Source organism: Cucurbita pepo, chromosome 8 (assembly GCF_057944985.1).
Source record: "Cucurbita pepo subsp. pepo isolate OVF chromosome 8, ASM5794498v1, whole genome shotgun sequence".
NCBI classification, from domain to species: Eukaryota; Viridiplantae; Streptophyta; class Magnoliopsida; order Cucurbitales; family Cucurbitaceae; genus Cucurbita; species Cucurbita pepo.
In genome coordinates, this window is record NC_141805.1 from 5420741 (window position 1) to 5441944 (window position 21204).

The 21204-nt window shown below is 37.4% G+C and overlaps 1 long non-coding RNA gene across 1 annotated transcript; it reads right to left on the reverse strand.

The window, feature by feature from the left end:
• Positions 1–6328: 6328 nt before the first annotated feature.
• On the reverse strand, positions 6329–7687 carry LOC147791406 (uncharacterized). Its single transcript, XR_015422315.1, has 2 exons — positions 7515–7687; positions 6329–6526 (listed from the first exon to the last, which is right to left on the reverse strand). It is a non-coding gene; the product is annotated as an uncharacterized LOC147791406 (long non-coding RNA).
• Between the last annotated feature and the right edge of the window lie 13517 nt (positions 7688–21204).

Genomic DNA, 21204 nt, shown 5'->3' on the forward strand with positions numbered 1-21204 from the left:
TAGTCTCAAGAAGAATCTGATCTCTATTGGTCAGTTGGACAGCATAGGTTATGCAACAAAGTTAGGGAAGGGTTCGTGGAAGATTATGAAGGGTGCTACGATGGTAGCACGTGGCTCAAAATCTGGAACCCTATACACCACTGCAGGGTGTATGAACATAGCTGCTGTTACTGAGAGTGCTTCAAATTCAAGTCTACGACACAATAGACTTGAACCTATGAGCGCGAAAGGAATGAAGAGGCTAGCTGCGAAAGGAGTTTTAGAAGGTCTAAAATGTGTTGATGTGGGTCGTTGTGAGAACAACGTTATGAGCAAGCAGAAACGAGTTAGCTTCACAAGGACCGCCAGAGAATTGAAGAAAGTGCGGTTGGAAATGGAACCATATGTGGAGCAAGGTTCGACGAAGCAAGTGGGAGTTGAGCTTGAGTTGCAAGAAAACTCACTTAATAATGTTGTAGCAGATACTCATGAAACTCCTGAGACTATTGCTGAGGAACCAGATGTGGAGCAAGGTTCCAAGACCATGAAGCAAGTGGGAGTTGAGATTGAGTTGCAGGGAAACTCACCTAGTGATGTTGTTGCAGATACTCAAGAAACATCTGAGACTACTGCTGAGGAACCAGATGTGGAGCAAGGTTCCAAGACAACAAAGCAAGTGGGAGTTGAGGTTGCATTGCAGAGAAAATCACCAAGTGATCTTGTAGCAGATACTCAAAAAAATCCGGAGGTTGTTGCGGAGGAATCAGCAGTGGAGCAAGTGACACCTGAACTGGTGTTGAGAAGATCATCCTGTACTATCAGAGTACCAGATATGTATGTACCTTCATTACACTATCTGTTGCTGATGAAAGGGAACCAGAGCCCTTTGATGAGACCCTACAGTTGGAGGATACAACCAAGTAGGAGCAAGCCATGGATGATGAGACGTCTAGGCTTCAAAAATGCGTTGTACTGAGGCTGAGTACGTGGCAATAGTTGAAGCTGGAAAGAAGACCATATGGATGACTGACTATCTGGAAGAATGTGCAAGAAGTAGCACGAAGATATTCTTTACAGAGATAGTCAGAGTGTCATACAGTTGGCGAAGGAACCCGGTCTATCATTTCAAGAGAAAACACAGAAGACGATACCATTTCACTTGCAGGTTAGTTAAAATGGTGATGTGTTTGGAGAAGATAGAGGGTGCAAAGAATCCAGCAAACATGTTGACAAAATGTGTTGATGTTGGAATATTGAGGTTGTGCAAAGCCTCAATTGATATGGTGCCATGAAGACCATGAAGATGCTCATGGTCGTTTGAGAATGAAATTCTTGGTTGACTAGATCAGTCTCCAAGTGGGAGAATTGTTAGGTTATGGAGCCTGCTGCTTATTTATAGCTTGGTCAACGGTTATATCCGGTAAAGCTATATTTGGTAAAGCTATATCTGGTAAAGCTATATATGGTAAATAGCTATATATAGTAGATGGTTAAATCGGGTAAAGCTATATATAGTAAATAGCTATATATAGTAGATGGTTAAATCTGGTAAAGCTATATATAGTAAACTGAACTATATATATATATTTCTCGTCCGATAGAGCTTTGAAATGTACTTTCTATTTCTCTGTAATTCTCTCTTACTGTACATACTTGAAGAAGTCATCAATACAAATCCTTTTAGCCAGAGTTCTCCTTGCACTTTTCTCTATCCTGTTCTTTGTGTTCATCTAGATCGAGCGTGTGCGTTGTTGTGCGATCCTAATAGCTATCTGCGTCACGATCACATCTCCTTGTTGCACAATCTCCCTTATGAGATGATATTTGTGCTCAATATGTTTTTCTCGCTTATGGCTTCTTGGTTCTTTTGAATTTACAACTGCTCCACTGTTATCACAATGAAGAGTGACGGGAAGATGCATATTTGGAACGACATCCAAATCAGTTAAGAACTTACTAAGCCATACAGATTCTTTCGCTGCTTCACAAGCAGCAACATACTCAGCCTCCATGGTGGAATCAACAATGCAACCTTACTTTATACTTCTCCATATTATTGCTCCTCTGTTCAGAGTGAAGACAGATCCTGATGTCGATTTCCTCGAATCTACATCGATCTGAAAATCTGAGTCAGTGTACCGTTTTAGGATAAGATCCTTAGCACCGTACATTAGCATATAGTCCCTCATTCTCCTAAGATACTTGAGGATATTCTTAATGGCAGTCCAATGAGCACGTCCCGGATTGGACTGATATCTGCTGACAATTTCCACAACATAGCATATGTCGGGTCGGGTACATAGCATGGCAAACATCAGACTACCGACTGCTGATGCATAGGGAATGTGTCTCATATCCTCAACTTCTTGAGGTGTCTTAGGACTTTGTTCCTTCGACAATGAACTCCATGCCTGAAAGGTAATAATCCTTTCTTGGAGTCCTGCATCTTATATCGAATCAATATTTTTTTGATGTACGATGCCTGAGACAATGCTAGTGCTTTGTTCTTGCGATTCCGAACAATTTGGATTCCAAGAACAAACTGAGCCTCTCCCAAATCTTTCATTTGGAATTGTGTCGCTAGCCAATGCTTAATGTCAGTCAGAAATCCCACATCATTCCCAATGAGTAGGATATCGTCAACGTACAATACCAGCAAAGCTACTGTAGAGTTGACTATCCTTTTATAAACACAAGGTTCGTCAACATTCTATTTAAAGCCATAAGATTTGATCGCAGTATCAAACTTTATATTCCAGGATCGAGATGCTTGCTTCAACCCATAAATGGATCTTTTAAGCTTTCAAACCCTTTGCTCGTGATCCTATTCAATGAATCCCTCTGGTTGAGTCATATCGATACTCTCTTCAAGATTTCCATTTAGAAAGGCTGTCTTAACATCCATTTGCCAAATTTCATAATCATAAAATGTGGCAATGGACAAGAGTATTCTAATCGATTTAAGTATAGCAACAGGAGAGAAGGTTTCTTCATAGTCCACCCCCTCTCTTCGGGTATATCCCTTTGCTACAAGTCGAGCTTTAAAGGTCTGTACCTTACCGGGTTGGTCTCATTTCCTCTTATAGATCCATTTGCAACCAATAGGTTTTACCCCATCTAGTTGATCTACAAGCTCCCAGATTGAATTGAAGTACATTGACTCCATATCAAGATTCATGGCTTTGATCCACTGATCTCTATCTTCATCATTCATTTCCTGTTTATAGGTCAATGGATCCTCAACGCCATCATCAGGTATGATGACTTGAGTTTCTGCCAAACCCAAGTAACGATCGGGTTGAGTTATAACCCTCCCACTACGTCGAGGCATTCTCAACTCTTGAGAAGGATGTGATTGACCAGAAGTGTCAGCTCCATCAGCAACTCTTGTTGAAGAACCAACTTGATCAACAACTCTTGTTGTTTTATCAGTAGCTTCTTTAAAAATCTCACTTAATACTAGTTTGCTGCGAGGTTGATGATTTCTTATGTGGTCTTCCTCTAAGAATGTAGCATTTGTTGATAAAAATACTCTATTTTCTTGAGGGTCATAAAACAAACCACCTTTCGTCTCTTTAGGGTATCCTACGAATAGACATAATTTTGAACGATATTCTAATTTCTCGGGGTTTTACAACAACACATATGCTGGACATCCCCAAATCCTAAAGTGACGTAAACTACCTTTACGCCCTTTCCATAACTCATAAGGTGTTTCTGAAACACTCTTAGAAGGAACAATGTTCAAAATGTATGTAGTAGTCTCAACTGCATATCCCCAAAACGGATCAGGTAATTGAGCGAAACTCATCATAGACTAAACCATGTCTAACAGAGTTCTATTTCTCCTTTCTGATACACCATTTTGTTGAGGCATACCAGGGGATGAGAGTTGAGACCTTATTCCATGTTCTATCATATAGTCCTGAAATCTTAAGTTCATATACTCTCCACCTCGATCTGATCGAAGTGTTTTAATAGTTTTACCTAATAAATTCTCAACCTCAATCTTATACTCTTTAAATTTTTCAAGAACTTCGGACTTGTGATGCATTAGGTAAAGATAGTCATACCTTGAATAATCATCAATAAAACTAACGAAATATTCAAACTAATGAAATATTCATACCCTCCTCGTGCTTTAACATTCATTGGACCACAGAGATCTGTATGCACGAGTTCTAAGGTTTCCTTGGCTCTATAACCTTTTTCGGAAAACGGTCGTTTAGTCATTTTACCCTCAAAACAAGACTCACATGGAGGTAAAGAGTTGTCTTCTAACTCATTTAGAAGTCCTCTTTTAACCAATCTTTCAATCCTATTGAGATTAATGTGGCCTAGTCTTAAGTGCCAAAGATAGGTATTAGGAGAAATCTTTTGTGGTTTATTTTGAGTTTCAGCTATTTTAAACATCTCGGTATTTAAAATTGCTTTTGTTTCGCTCGGTTTTAACATATATAAGTTGTTTTCTAGTTTTGTAGAACAAATATGAATACCTCTTTTGCAAATGAACAATTCATTGGTTTCAAAAGATACTTTATACAATTGTTCTAATAAACAAGAGATAGATATTAGATTCTTTTCATTCCAGGAACAAAAAGTACATTATCTAATATAATGAATCTATCTCCAAAAAACAATTTTAAATTTCCTACTGATCTTGCTGAGACAACCTCTCCTGTTCCAACTCTGAGTGTTCTCTAGCCGTTCGCAAGCATTCTCCAGGAGCTAGTTTCTTGGAAAAAAGAACAAATATGATTAGTGGCCCCTAAATCTAGTATCCAAGTTGAGTTTTCATACTCTACTAAACATATTTCTACAACGAGTAAATCATATTTACCTTGTTGTGTCTTTTTGACTTTCTTCTCTGCAAGGTATTTTGGGAAATTTCTCTTCCAGTGCCCGTTTTCGTTGCAATGGAAACATTTTCCTTTATTTTCTTTTTGAACCTTGTGTTTACGGTCAGTAGGAATCTTATTTTTCCCTTTACCCTTCTTCTTCATGAAAACACTTTTAGAAGTTGAAGATCTAGACTTATTTTTGGAGGACGATCCTCATAGTAATTTCTTAGAGATAGCAACATTTGCTTCTCCTGTTTGTCCCTTGTTCGTTAAGAGGGACTGATAAGTCTGTAGCTCATTGAGAAGAGCAGTCAAGTTATATTCTATCTTGTTCATTATCACATTTGTGCGGAACTAGAAGAAGCTCTTCGGAAGAAACTCCATGATAAAACTAACTTGACTCTTCTCGTCAATGACAGCTTCATTTTCTTCTGCCATATTGAAATAGACCATCATGTCCAGGACATGTTCTTTAACAGAGGTCCCTTCTTTCATACGACAGTTGTAAATGTATTTTATGGCGTCATGTCTAGGGAGAAGGACGGTTGTCCAAACATCCCTTTCAGAGATTCCATAATCTCTTTAGCAGTACCCAGGGGCTAAAATGTACACTCGGGCTTTGTCATTTGCCTTTGTTCATCTATCATATGCATCCCAAACTGTTCGGTTTGCATTTGAATTGGGGTTTGGAGGACATTCCTCAGTTAAAACAAACCTCAAATCATCAATTACAAGTATTGTGTTTAGGTTTGATTTCCAAGTTGCGTAATTGTCGCCGTTTAATTTCTCAGAAGCGAGTAATTGTACTATTGAGTTTGTCATGTTGTGATATAAATAAAATTCTATTAGTGATTTGATTTAATCTTGTTTAATCCAATCAGGTTTAACAAATGTAATAATGTACCCAAAATTATTAATTTGCAACGATACTTTAGTGAGTTAAAATGATATGAACCAAGAGACATCAATCATACAATATGCTTCAATGAAGATGTGAAGAAAATATTGTTGAAATTATCAAAAGATATTTCAATTCATGTCATATTGAAGAAGAATGAAGTTTCATGTTTTAAATTTTGGGTGGATTACAATTTAGAGTAATTTAGAGTTATTGTATTTCATTAATGTATTTTAAAACTTTTAATTTACTTTAGGTTACAATTACATAATGGTTAATTATGACCATTAAGTATGAATGTTACAATTATTGGAATGCCTCTAGTAGTTTCATTTTGAGGCTATATAAAGCCATGTATGTTGTATTTGTAAGAGACTTGGAAAATATAGTAAAAGAGCATTTGTGCTTTTCTTTAGCCAATGGCCAAGTTTCTTTCCAATTCTATGTAGTTTAGGTTGCATGTAGAATCATTCCAGCTCGACATAATCAATCTTGCTTATGGAGTGATTCTGTCACGACCCGATTTTCGAGGCTTCGAAAAACCGAATCGTGACTAAAAAGACGAAATCGAAAACAAACAAAAGGAAAATAAAAGAAAAGAAAAGCAAACTAAAAAGATAAAAATACTTTGAATTAAAACAAAAGAGAGAAATTTTGTTTGTTAATTATTACAAAAGAAATTGCAAATATAAAATGAAATACAAAAGACTCTAAAAGACCGAAAAGGGACTGACGCTCCGGAACGACCCCCTCTGTGACTGTACAGCTCTCAAACGCTCCTCTACCTCGACCAGCAGCCAGCGAACACCTGAGAAAAATAAACGAGAACGGGATGAGTATAAAAATTATACTCAGTAAGCCACCTACTTGTAGGCTCTCTTCGCATCTTAATTTAACAGAACTCCCATGGTTTCCTAATTCGGTTCTAGGACATCGGGTTCTAACCTTAGTCTCTTGGGGCTTGCCCCTTGGGTTTCACCGGTTCATCGTCCTTTCATTAGTCACCTAGAGGTTCCTTATGCCAAGCTGATATGGTCGGTATCTCTCTATGAGGCGTTACCTCTACATGGCTATCTAGGACTACATGGTATCTAGCCTAGGGGTGTGCTGAATACCCCTACGCCCATATAGTCCTCCTATGGGGGGCGCGACCCAACCCGTTCCCATGCAGCTAATGGGCTGTACGACGTGGGGACACATTTCCCATGCGAAATGGCTAAGAGCAGTAAGGACTGATGAGGGACCCTTGGTCCTCTCACGAAGCTATAGATACCGTTCTCACGCTAGCAATCTATGAACATTCCTAGGTACTTTCTTGCCATGGTGAACCGCTAAGTTCCTAGGAGAAAATTAAGTCTGGCTAGAGTGACATATCGCTCCTAACGGTAATTCTCTAAGCTTATCATAGAAATGGTCACTAGAAAATAATGGCGTGTGCATGCAACCATCTTCTAACATCCTAATATTCATGCAAATTAGGCACGCCGGCTCAAAGGGGCGATGGCCTCCATCCAGCACCCAAAACACGAAGTTCACGCTCAATGGGGCGAATTCATCCATCGAGCACCCGGAACACGGAATACACAATTCCAACATAAATTAAACGCATGCATACGTACAACGGAAGCTTAAGGCATACAAGCAACACTCAAATAATTCACCCAACACATCATAACAATCCATCTGATTAATCTCATTCATGGAGGAGCTAATTTAAGGCAAAATTACTAACATGCATACATACAATCCAAGCGAACCCTACAAATATTTCTTCCTAAATACCGGTGGTGACTTACCTGGTTGACGCGTGCCCTTTTTGCTAGCATTTCTTTGCCCGTGAGGTGTCCAAAAGTACTAATTTCTTTAAATTAGGTCCCTATTCACGTAAGAACAGTATTAGAACTGGAACCGGGACAAAAATTGGGCAAACAGAAAACAACCGGGCCAAATTGGTCGTTCCACGCGCTCTCACGCGTCAACAGCGCGCTGGGAGCGCGTGGTCACGTGTGCGGGAAGGCGCCAGTTGCAGGCTGCACGCGCGCCTGCCATGCGCGCCCGCCTCCGCGTAGTCGCTGGTCGGCTCGGCTCGCGTCGCGGTTCGGCCCGGCTTGCGGGCGACACGTGTCGACGCCTCGCTGGAGCTCCATTGCTCCAGCCGATGGTCGACCCGTGTCTGGTGCCTGTCGCCGCCGTCCGCCGCTCGCCGGCCGACTCCTCTTTTTTTTTTTCTTCTTCTTTCTTCTCTGCCCTCTGAAAACCGAAACACAACCCTCTTTTCCGATTTTCATATCTTTCGATCCGTAGATCGGATCGACATGATTCCTTCGACAAAATTTTGGATCGTGTTACGGGCTACGTCCTCGTATTTTTTTGTAATTTTTGCTTAACTACCGGACGAGTTAAGAAGGTCGGAATTTCGCTCACCGTTCTCGGAAGACTCTCGGATCTCCGCCTTCGGGTTGAGGTCTCAGCCAAACTTCTTCACAGATCATGCGTAGAGTTGTTCCTAGATGAATATATCAAGATTTCAGATCTTGATTCACAAAGGAAAACCGTAGATCTGAGAAAATGTTCAAGATCCTTACCTTGCGGGTTTTCCGACTTCTTGATGAAAAATGGGACTCCGGCCACCCACATTCTCTTTTCCCTTCCAAGAAAGTCTCTCTGCATGATCTTCACCTCCTTGTATCATGATCTTCACCGGAATAGACTCCGACGGTAGTTTTCGGTGAGTCTTCCGGCGGTTCATCCTTTCTCCTCTCTCTAGGTTCTCTCTACCCCTTTCTCTCACTATCTCTCTTTTGCAGGACTATGGATGGGGTTTCATTTGGACCCCTTAGGTGGTTGGAGGGGCAAATTTACCTATTTGCCCCTCTCGACTTTTCCTATTTTTTTTTCTTTTTCTATTTCTATTTCTCTTTCTTCGGGTATTACAGATTCGAATCTCAAACAAGTGTCCTTGCCTTGAGATATTTGATCAACAAGAATCCTTCAAGCTAGACATGATCGATCTTGCTTGTGGAGTGATTCGAATCTCAAACAATGTCTTGTCTTGAGATATTCGATCAATAAGGTAATCCGAATTTTACTCCCCTTGTAGTGATTTCCACATATCATTTGGTATAAGAGCTTCAAGCTCAAGATCGGATATATGTTTCCTTTGCGTTTCTTCTCAATTTGATTTTTATTTATTTTTATCTTTTTAGTTTTTAATCCTACCGAGGGGCAATCAATCACTTCTTCACTAAACCAAGACATTCTTGACTTAAACACTAATCCCAGAATAACTCTTGTTCCTATAGTGTTTTAATTATCGCTTTTTTTGGTCAGAAATATACTAACTCTTAGTAATTCTTTGTAATTGTGACCCACCAATTTTAGACCTCAGAGATCGGTCCCAACGACGCTATCAAATGAAAAAAGCCAAAGTTGGGAATGGACCTAAGAAATCCTATCCATTTCTGGAGTTTGCGTTGTTTCGACTCCCATGTTACGACCCTCCGAATGGGTAGTTGCTCTAGGGCAACATGTAGGCAGAACATGGTAATCTCACGGTGCAACCTAGTGGTGGAGACCATAGGACGTGTTGATATACTTCCTTCTCCCACTTACTATAAATACTTTATCTATTCACCTTGTTATTGACTCATGCAAATACCTTCAGAATGGAGGACGCTCCCAGGGCGACACGTGGCCGAGCATGAATCTCACGGTGTGAATTTTTCAGAGAGCATAAAAGGAAAACGATGTATCTCATATACCTTTTTCCTCCCACTAAGTATCTTAGACGGTTGGGTATACTCATTACTTAGGTATATTCCGGCTAATTAAATATAAATAAAGTCTAGGTGATTTTTCTAAAACTTATATCACTCAAGCGTGCTCATAAAACTGAGCTAACTAAGCTCAAGTATTGGTCTGATCTCCAGGTGTAGTACGTGTTCCGTAAACCATCAACTTAAGTATCTCCAGCCTTAGACAAGATCGTGCCAGGTGAGCTTTCTTGTAACCGCATTTTTATAAGACATCGACCTATTTTAACTATTAAAATTGATCGTGCTCGGTTCTTAACCCTAAGTGAGCATGCACTTATCTTTATTATAGATTTTAACGTCTATCTCGTTTTATGACATTGCAAAAAACCTATAACATGCATCTAACATGCTTTATACAACAATTATATAATCATCCATTCCATGCAATAATATAATAATTTATATCTACCACTCATGGAACCTGATAAGAATCACGGTGTTCCAAATGTTCCAACTGGACCTATTACACGATCCAAGACGAAGAAGATTCAACAAACATTCATTCTTCATCTACAAAAGTGGACCGGCTCGATTTTATGACGTTGCAAAAAACCTATAACATGCATCTAACATGCTTTATATAACAATTATATAATCATCCATTCCATGCAATAATATAACAATTTATATCTACCACTCATGGAACCTAATAAAAATCACGATGTTTCAAATGTTCTAACTTGACCTATTACACAATCCAAGGCGAAGAATATTCAACAAACATTCATTATTCATCTACCAAAGTGGATTGGCTAGGTTCAACCATCATTTGTAGAATTAGAAGCTCATACGATTGACAACAATTGAATATTTGCACGATTGAAGTTGGAAAACTTTGAAAGATTTTATTGTTTTTTTCGTTTACATTTTGCAATGGTCAAATGGTCAAAATTGACTTTGTCTTTTGTGGAGATTAAATGGAATCGGATTGAATCCCGACCACAAATGTCTTTTGTTGGGAGACTATAAATACCCACAATATGTTATGTAAAAATCAAATTTGTGGATGAATGTAATTCAGATCTCAAATTGAGACGTTTTTCCTTAGAAATTCGAGCATCATATTTGCCATTTGTAAGTTTCAAGCAATTCTTGTGGTAGGATTGCACCCGAGCCATTCAATCAAGCCTTGATCAAGTTAGATTGTGGAGGGACTCAATTTAGAACAAGGTTCCAAATCTTGCTTCTAGATCTTCGATCGTAAGAGGTAATCTAATTCTAGCCTTATCTCTTGGTTGATCCAAATTTCGTATAAGGAGGTGTTAATTACTTTGATTCAAGGGTTCTTGCTAAAACAAAAGCTTGGATCGTTGGGCTGAGGATTATGGTTGCCTTATCAATTTGGTATCAGAGCCTAGGTTTACATCTTTGTGGCCGACTCTAGAATTGATTTTATCTTTCATTTCTGCTATTGTTTATCTTTTCTTTAAATCTGTCCATTTATTTTCTTGCTGCCATTTCCGCCATTATTCATAACATTTCACTTTGTTCTCATTTTCTTCCTAAAGATCACGTTGAGATCTTGAAAAAAAAAAAATCTTATCATATTTGTTCTTACGATTGTAATTATAAACAATATTTACCATTTTTTTTATAGATCATTTGCATGTTTATTTGAAGATCAAATAAACTTCGATTCACATCTTTTTCTTAATCCATCTAAATCTAGAACCGTTGTGTTTGATTTTTTTTCTCATAATCTACGCTTCTACGCTTGAAGATAACTTCTAAATTTCCCGAATTCTATGAAAAGGAGAGTTAGATCGTTCTTAAAATCTTCACGTCCTTTCTTTTTTGAACTTTTTTTTATTTTTTTTTTTATTTTTCAGTGTGCAATTCTATCCCAAAATATCTTTGTGTCTCTTATTTGTTTGTTCACTTCTTGTTTTATTTTGTTATTATTTCATAATTAACTTATCTTGATTGCCTTGAATAGCTTGCTACTATCAAAATAATTTAGTCACTTTCCCAAACAGCCTACCTTTGTGTGTATAAACACGAGTGTCACTGAGTGTAAAATCAGTGAGTTGAGTGTCTGAGGTCCTAAACATATTTCACTACTGTTTGTACAATCATGAACGAAGACGAGGAAAATGGAGAGGAGATCAATGTTCTAGTTGAAGAAGTCTAGAAGAATGAGGAGGAACTGGAAGATGGGATTCATTTGGCACTTATAGCAAGAAGACTTGTTAAAACTCAAGTTGCGGAGAATGATGTTGATGATCAAAGAGACAACCTGTTCCACACGCGGTGTTTCGTCAAGGGGACTACTTGTAGTCTTGTCATTGATAGTGGGCACCAATGTTGTAAGTACTATGTTGATCAAAAGGTTACAAATTTCAACCCAAGATCATCCTAAACCTTACAAGCTCCAATGGCTCAATGATAGTCGAACAATGAAGGTAGTTTCCCAAGCTTTAATATCTTTTACATTGGGAAAATATAAAGATGAAGTTCTTTGTGGTGTGTTACCAATGCAAGCTGGAGATATATTGTTTTGCCAACCATGGTAATTTGACAGGAGGGTTATGTATGGTGGCTATTTGAATAGGTATTCTTTTGTAAAAGATGGTAGAAAAACCACTCTCGTACCTTTGAGTTCTGCAAATGTATTTTGATCAATTAAAGTTGGAGGAAAGAAAGAAAGAGTTTGAGGGAAAAGAGTTAAAACAAGAGTTGAGTGAAAAAATAGAGAAAAATCAAATAGAAAAAAAGAAGAATGAAAAAGAGATGAAATTGAAGAAAAAAGGAAGAGAGAGAGAGAGAGAGATATTTGGCTACAATTGGAGAGGAATTTGAAGACATGTTTCAAGATAAAAAAAAAAACCTCCCATTAGAGATACTGAACATAAAATAGACTTCATTCCAAGGACTGTCATTCCTTATATGCCAGCTTATCGAGTCAATCCAACCAAGACGAGAGAAATTCAAAGGCAAGTGGAGGAGCTCATGGAGAAGGGCTATGTACGAGAAAGTTTGAGTCCATATTCTATACGAGACTTATTGGTGCCAAAGAAAGATGAAACTTGGCGCATATGCATGGATAATAGAGTCATCAACAAAATCACGGTAAAGTATCGACATCCCATTCCTAGGTTAGACGATATGCTTGATTTATTGCATGATTCATGTCTATTTATAAAAATTATTTTGAAATCTGGATATCATCATATTAGAATGCACATAGGAGATGAATGGAGAACAACTTTCAATATTAAGTTTGGATTGTATGAATAGCTTGTTATGCCTTTTAGGTTAATTAATGCTACTAGTACACCTATGCGTTTAATATATAATGTTTTGAGAAAATATCTAAGAAAACATGTTGTTGTTTATATTGATGATATTATAATTTATTTGAAGATTTTGCTTGAGTATGTAATGCATGTTAAATTAGTTTTGATTACACCTAGAAAAGAGAAATTTAATTTTAATAAGGATAGTTTTTGCATGGAAAATGTAACGACCCGAAATTTTGTACTTAATTTAAGGTCGCTACTGTATACATACCATAAACATTGAATGCGGAAGACTTCATTTAAATTCCATAAAACATAACATTTATCTTAAAACACAGTCATGGACTTACGTGTTTCGAAAGTTAACATTTATCTTTAAAACGACACAACAAAAGACTAAATAAAATGAATAAGAGTTTAAGTTAAAAACATCATATTCTAGCCTAAGTCTAAGAAAATAAATACCACTACCCTATGCATGTGCCATGGTCTCGAGTGCGATGCCGTCGTCAGCCGTACATGAATGCCTTACCTTAACCGGAAAAATGTAGTAGCACATGGTTTGAGTATTTAAAGAAATACTCAGTAAGTCTCCCCACTATTGGGGTTAAATGCAACAATCACATGCAATGAAATGATGGGACCTATCTTTCGTTTCGTTTTCCCTACGGTGCTGTCCTAACGGGTAATTTTGGACATGTACCATATACTCTACACATAGCCCATACGTACAAGTATGGGCTCACCAGCTAGTTCGCACACCGCTAGGCCACCTTCCTTATCCGGTGGGCATACTATGAGAGTCCCTTAGGCCGGACACCCGCTAGAACTAGTAACCGTCATGGCAGTGCTATGCAAAGCATAACGATCGTTGTCCTGCCATTGGATGTACGCGTCCATACCCTCGTGATGGGATAGGGGTATCCCCCCAAATGCATGAGCACACATAATCCATGAGGTCCCAAAACTTTTCCATTTTCATTATCCTTTAATACAACCCTGCTAGCATTATGTACATATCATATCATTTTTCATATCGTTTATCATTCATATCATATCGTTTCTCATTCTTTAGTTCTCAAATCATACATAATTCTAACAAAGTTATATTCCATGCCATTTATCGTAATTTTATGTCATTCATATCATGTTGTATACACACAATTTAAGAGACCTAACATAACATTTCATCATATACACATCATACCATGACATATAGCATCACAACGTATCATATCATAAACAAGTCATAACGTAAACACTTCTTAGTCATATCGTTCTCTAACTTAACATAGCTTTAACGTTCTTATACCTATCACAGACATATCATTACGTGAACGTACCTTAGTCATCTCATCACAAGAACTTAACCTAACGCTATCGTTCTATCAATCCTAACACTATCGTTCTATCAATCTATCACAAACCTATCCCTTTCTACCCGTAGCCTAACCGTATTCTTCCATCAATCTCTCTTATTCATATCACTATGGTAAGTAACCTAACCTTAACGTTTCATGAACGTATTTTATTCCTATCGTTACATTTCGTTTTGTGCATCCTTCTCATATCCTATCTCAAACATATCATTGAACACATCGTACCATAATTATTATCAAACAATTCATATATGATAACATATACATAACAAATAAGAAGCATATTGATGGACAGACAATTCACACATATCAATATATATGACACGTGCAGAACCACGGGGCACGTGTCAACAACAAATAGAACCATGCTGATAGTAAGGTCACTTACCTGGCTAGCTTAAGTCGTTGTCACGAATATATCTTTAATGAAAGTTCGATTCCGTCCTTTGAAATCTGAGACAACCTATATGAGCCCATGACATCAGTTTCAAGTTTGAACTCTACAACATTATTTCTCTCATTTACATTGGTCCATTGTTAAAAGTCTTGAAATGTTATATATTGTAATTATATTTTTATTAAAAATCTTATTTTTCATGGTTACTGTTATATAAGAGATTTACTACTCTGTGTATTTACCTTTCCCTCTATATTTAGTTTGTGGTTTTTAATTCCTCAATCTTCTTTTTTTTTTTTTTATCTATTGACTTTGAATTCTGTTCTCATGTATTAAAAATTTCTAGTGGATCTCTGTTTCCAAATCTTTCCTTATCTAAGTGTTTCCTATTCAGAAGTTTTTTTGGCCATTCTATTTTTAATCTATTCATTTCGCTACTTATATAAATTTCATGTAATATTACTAATTTGACGTGATTTGCTAGAATTTATATAAATGATTGACATTTAGTTTCTAACTCAAAGCTAAACCATTGTAATAATTCAATGAAAATCTAACTATAATTGGCTGTGATTTCTAAAAAAAAAAAGATAAAAGAAAATGAAGATTTAGTATATACCTTATTGATCAGATCTATCTTCACGTAAATCTCCGGTGAATCTCAACTGGGTAAAGGCCATTCTCTCTTTTTTTCTCAAGTAAATCTGACGATCATTATTTTTCTATTTCTTTTTACAGTGACTGTTACTTTCTGATTCTACAAATGATGGTTGAACCGAGCTGATCCAATTTTGTAGATGAAGAATGAATGTTTGTTGAATCTTCTTCGCCTTGGATCGTGTAATAGGTCTATTTGGAATACCATGATTTTTATCAAAAATCATCATCTACATCAAAAGAACTCAAGTCAGCAACATTGAAAGTAGAATGTACTGAAAAGTCGTCTCCGGGAAGATCAATTGTATATGCATTGTTATTAATTCTTTCAAGTACTAAATGACTTCCTGTTGGATTTTATGTCCTAAAACTCATAGTTTGTAAACAAAAACATATTCAATTTTTAATAAAGTTATTATTGTTGTTTATTCAGTCAAGATTGTTATTGAATAAAGTGAACTTTATGATCATTAATCTAAATCCAATAAACTAAGAACACTCTGGCTATAGTATGATTACTTGAACTATATGTAGAGACATAAGAGTAGATCAAGTTCAAGTATATAGTCAAAATGATCTATAGTATAAGGATAAGGCTGAGTACCTTATTCTGGGGACACTATGGATGCGGCCCACTTTTGTATATGATATAAATAATGTGATCACTAAATTGTACATGTGGAGACATGTGAGTGGGGGCGTCCTATGCAATGAGTATTGTATAAGATCGAACCATGAAGAAAACCACTCTCACTTTATAATGTCGTTTACTGTTGAGACTGATTTTCTTTTCATTCATAACCTAGGTAACTCGGTTTTAATCCTGAGCTAACCATTAACTCCTGTTTATTCAGAATTATCCTTAGATTTGCATGGGTGAGAGTGGCTCTAGTTCGCCGACTCAATAGGCCTCCCATTTAAGGGGTAAGATTGGGTGAATGGCTGGGGACGTGGGGTGCAAGACGAAATTCACTCCTACCCACTTTTAGGGATAGAAGAGAGGTAGTTCCCTTAAGAACTGACTCCAGGTCTTGAACAAGGGGTCCCACCCTCTCATTGGCCTGAGAGGGATTCGGTTTACTGGTTGGACCACAAACCAATTATTCATTAGAGGATCAGTGAGACATAAGGAACAAGCAGTAACTTCAGGAGTAAAATGGTAAATTGACCCAGCTCTAGTTACGAACAACCTGTGAAGGATCGACGTACTAATAATGGTTATATCAAATGGAGAGAAATATATCTATAGTGAGGGGAGTGCAACTACTAGGCTATAGTGGAGTGTCCTAGTAGTTAACGAATGTTGGTTAACCAGGTTAATGAGTATCTATATGGCTCAACCAGAGGGGTTCATTGAACAGGATCACGAGCAAAGGGTTTGCAAGCTTAAAAGATCCATTTATGGGTTGAAGCAAGCATCTCGATCCTAGAATATAAAGTTTGATACTACAATCAAATCTTATGGCTTTAAACAAAATGTTGATGAACCTTGTGTTTATAAAAGGATAGTCAACTCTACAGTAGCTTTCCTAGTGTTGTACGTTGACGATATCCTACTCATTGAAAATGATGTGGGATTTTTTACTAACATTAAGCATTGGCTAGCGACACAATTCCAAATGAAAGATTTAGGAGAGGCTCAGTTTGTTCTTGGAATCCAAATTGTTCGGAATCGCAAGAACAAAACACTAGCATTGTCTCAGGCATCGTACATCGACAAAATGTTGATTCGATATAAGATGCAGGACTCCAAGAAAGGATTATTACCTTTCAGGCATGGAGTTCATTTGTCGAAGGAACAAAGTCCTAAGACACCTCAAGAAGTTGAGGATATGAGACACATTCCCTATGCATCAGCGGTCGGTAGTCTGATGTATGCCATGCTATTTACCTGACCCGACATATGTTATGCTGTAGGAATTGTCAGCAGATATCAGTCCAATCCGGGACGTGCTCATTGGACTACCGTTAAGAATATCCTCAAGTATCTTAGGAGAACGAGGGATTATATGCTAATGTACGGTGCTAAGGATCTGATCCTTACAGGGTACACTGACTCAGATTTTCAGACCGATGTAGATTGGAGGAAATCGACATCAGGATCTGTCTTCACTCTAAACGGAGGAGCAATAATATGGAGAAGCATAAAGCAAGGTTGCATTGCTGATTCCACCATGGAGGCTGAGTATGTTGCTGCTTGTGAAGTAGCGAAACAATATGTATGGCTTAGGAAGTTCTTAACTGATTTTGAAGTCGTTCCAAATATGCATCTTCCCGTCACTCTTTATTGTGATAACAGTGGAGCAGTTGAAAATTCAAAAGAACCAAGAAGCCATAAGCGAGGAAAACATATTGAGCGCAAATATCATTTCATAAGGGAGATTGTGCAACGAGGAGATGTGATCGTCATATAGATAGCTTCAGAGCAAAACATTGCTCATCAATTTACAAAGCCCCTCACAGCTAAATTGTTTGAAGGACACCTAGTGAGTCTAGGACTAAGAGTTATGTAATCTAGGGCAAGTGGGAGAAAATGCATGAGTATGTGATGCGGTAATTTATTGTATTTCTCTCTACTCAACGTTATAAAACTCCACTAGAGTTTTAGTCCAAGTGGGAGTTTGTTGGGTTTTATGTCCTAAAACTCATAGTTTGTAAACAAAAACATATTCTATTTTCAATAAAGTTATTATTGTTATTGAATATAGTGAATTTTATGATCATTAATCTAAATTCAATAAACTAAGAACACTCTGGCTATAGTATGATTACTTGAACTATATGTAGAGACATACGAGTGGATCAAGTTCAAGTATACAGTCAAAATAATCTATAGTATAAGGATAAGGCTGAGTACCTTATTCTGGGGACACAATGGATGCGGCCCACTTTTGTATATGATATAAACAATGTGATCACTAAATTGTACATGTGGAGACATGTGAGTGAGGGCGTCCTATGCAATGAGTATTGCATAAGATCGGACTATGAAGAAAACCACTCTCACTTTATAATGTCGTTTACTGTTGAGACTGATTTTCTTTTCATTAGATAACCTAGGTAACTCGGTTTTAATCCTGAGCTAACCATTAACTCCTGTTTATTCAGAATTATCCTTAGATTTGCATGGGTGAGAGTGGCTCTAGTTCGCCGACTCAATAGGCCTCCCATTTAAGGGGTAAGATTGGGTGAATGGCTGGGGATGTGGGGTGCAAGACGGAATTAACTCCTACCCACTTTTAGGGATAGAAGAGAGGTAGTTCCCTTAAGAACTGACTCCAGGTCTTGAACAAGGGGCCCTACCCTCTCATTGGCCTGAGAGGGATTCGGTTTACTGGTTGGACCACAAACCAATTATTCATTAGAGGATCAGTGAGACATAAGGAACAAGCAGTAACTTCAGGAGTAAAATGGTAAATTGACTCAGCTCTAGTTACGAACAACCTGTGAAGGATCGACTTACTAATCATGGTTATATCAAATGGACAGAAATATATCTATAGTGAGGGGAGTGCAACTACTAGGCTATAGTGGAGTGTCCTAGTAGTTAACGAATGTTGGTTAACCAGGTTAATGAGTTTAACCGGTTAACCATGTTAATGAGTTTAACCGGTTAACCTTGTAGCGTTGGAGCCCATGATCTATAGGTCCATTAGGTTCCTCTGCTAGCTCATATCGGACTAAACCATAGAACAGTGTGACGAGTGAGTTCGAAGTGTTCGAATTCAAATTAGGGAATATGCGCTACATATATACGATATATTTAAACGCATTTTTGTTTTATTTACGAATTAAACAAAAAGAGAGAATCTGAGATATTTAAATAAGATTTAAATATCTTAATCAATTATGTATCGGAATTGATTGGGATTGGCATTTGAATTAATATTAAATATTAATGAAATAGTTTAATTAATCATTTAATGTTACTTTAATTTGAAATTAATTATTCAAATTAATTCATTAATTGTTGAATTAAAATGAAGAAAGTCAAAATATTGGATTTCATTTAATGGAAAAATCCATATTAGTGGAATTTTGAGGTGTCAAAATTTGGTTTAACCAAACTTCATGCTTGCCAAATAAACCCCACAAGTTTGAGTGGAATTTTGAGGTATCAAAATTTTGGTTTAACCAAACTTGCATGCTTGCCAAATAAACCCCACAAGTTTGAGTGGAATTTTGAGTGTCAAAATTTGGTGATCTCAAATTTGCATGAACATGCAAACATGACTATATAAATAGAGTGATCATGCAACATGAAAGGTCTTCCTTGGTGAAAAACCTTGAGAAAAACCTCTCACAAACACTCTCTTCATATATACAAAATCCCTCCTAAGTTTAGTCACTCACCGGATTCCACGATCCCGTTCTAAGGCCGGAGGATAGTGGAGAAGACACTAGTGGTGGTTCGAAACCGGTTCGTGAGGAAAAAGGAGTTTGAACTACAAAAGGTTAGTATTCAAACTCATTAAGTTTTAATACTTATGAATATGCTAGTTATTTACTATAATTGATGTTCTAAAAGTGCTTAAGATCCAAATTGCTTCCGCATGTGTTATATTAACACCATCACTTCCATCTTCCAGTTGCTTCTCATTGTCTTGTTTTTCCTCTCCAACTAGTTCATCAGGATCACTTTCTTCACTATTTGTGACAACTTGTCCATTCTTGATGATCATGACTCTCTTGTTAGGACAATCACTACTAAGATTACCAATTCCTTGCCATTTCCAACATTTGATGTCCCTATTTCTTTCTCGAATCTCCTTATATTCCTCCGCTTTCTCTTTACCCTTGGAGGTCTCAGCTTTGTTCTTTTTGTCAAGATCATACTTGCTTCCAACTTTGAAATCTATCTTTTCAATATTTGCGTTCTTTTTCCAAGTGTTGAAAGTAGTAGACTTTGAAATACCATACCTCTTAGAGTTCTTCTCCCAAGCTAGTTGCCCTTCGATTTTGACAGCAAGGTGTAACAATTCTTGCATATCAAAGTACGCTTGCCTATCCACTTCATGAGCAAGTTGTCGGTTTAACCCACCAAGAAATCTAGCCATTGTATATTTCTCATCCTCATCAATACATGCTCTATTTATAAGGGTCTCCATTTCTTTGTAATATTCTTCAACACTTTTGGATCCCTGTTGTAAAGTATAGAGTTTTTGCTTGAGTACTCGAGAATAATGCTTAGAAATGTACCTTTTTCTCATTAATGTCTTTAATTCCTCCCACGTTTCAATTGATTCTTCATATTTTCTCCTCCACTCTGATTTCAAAGATGTCCACCATATAACGGTGTAATCACAAAATTCAGCCACAGCAAGCTTCAACTTTCTTTCTTCATTGAAATTGTTGCAATCGAAGACATGCTCAATTTTGTTCTCATATTGCAAATACTCCTCTAGATCAGATCTCCCATAGAAAGTTGGAATTTTTAGCTTTACTCCCCCGACTCCTTTTTCTTTTTCTCTCTCATACTAGTACTCCCTCTCAATTCTTCTTGGTGCTAAAATTTCTCTATCCCTTCTTCTGACTTTTCCTCTCCCTCGATCGACATCTCTCCCTCCCCTAGGACTATGTCCCGCTAAAAGGGTGACATTTTCATCTTCTTCATTTTCAACTCCTTCATTCAAGAGTACTTCCCTCCCTTGAAGATTACCTAAGGCTATTTCAATTCGCTCCATCCGGTCTGTCAATGTACTAATAACTTGATTCAAATGAGTAATTGTTCCGACTTGTGCTTCTCTCCACCCAGCTTCATTAATCTCCCCTCCATTTCCTCCATCTTGGTTCATGATTGTACAAACAGTAGTGGAATATGTTTAGGACCACACACACTCAACTCACTGATTTACACTCAGGGAAACTCGTGTTTATACACACAAAGGTAGGCTGTTTGGTAAAGTGACTAAATTATGATCAAGGTAGGCTAATATATCGGTAAAGCAATTCTAATAGTAGCAAGTTATTCAAGGCAATCAAGATAAGTTAATTATGAA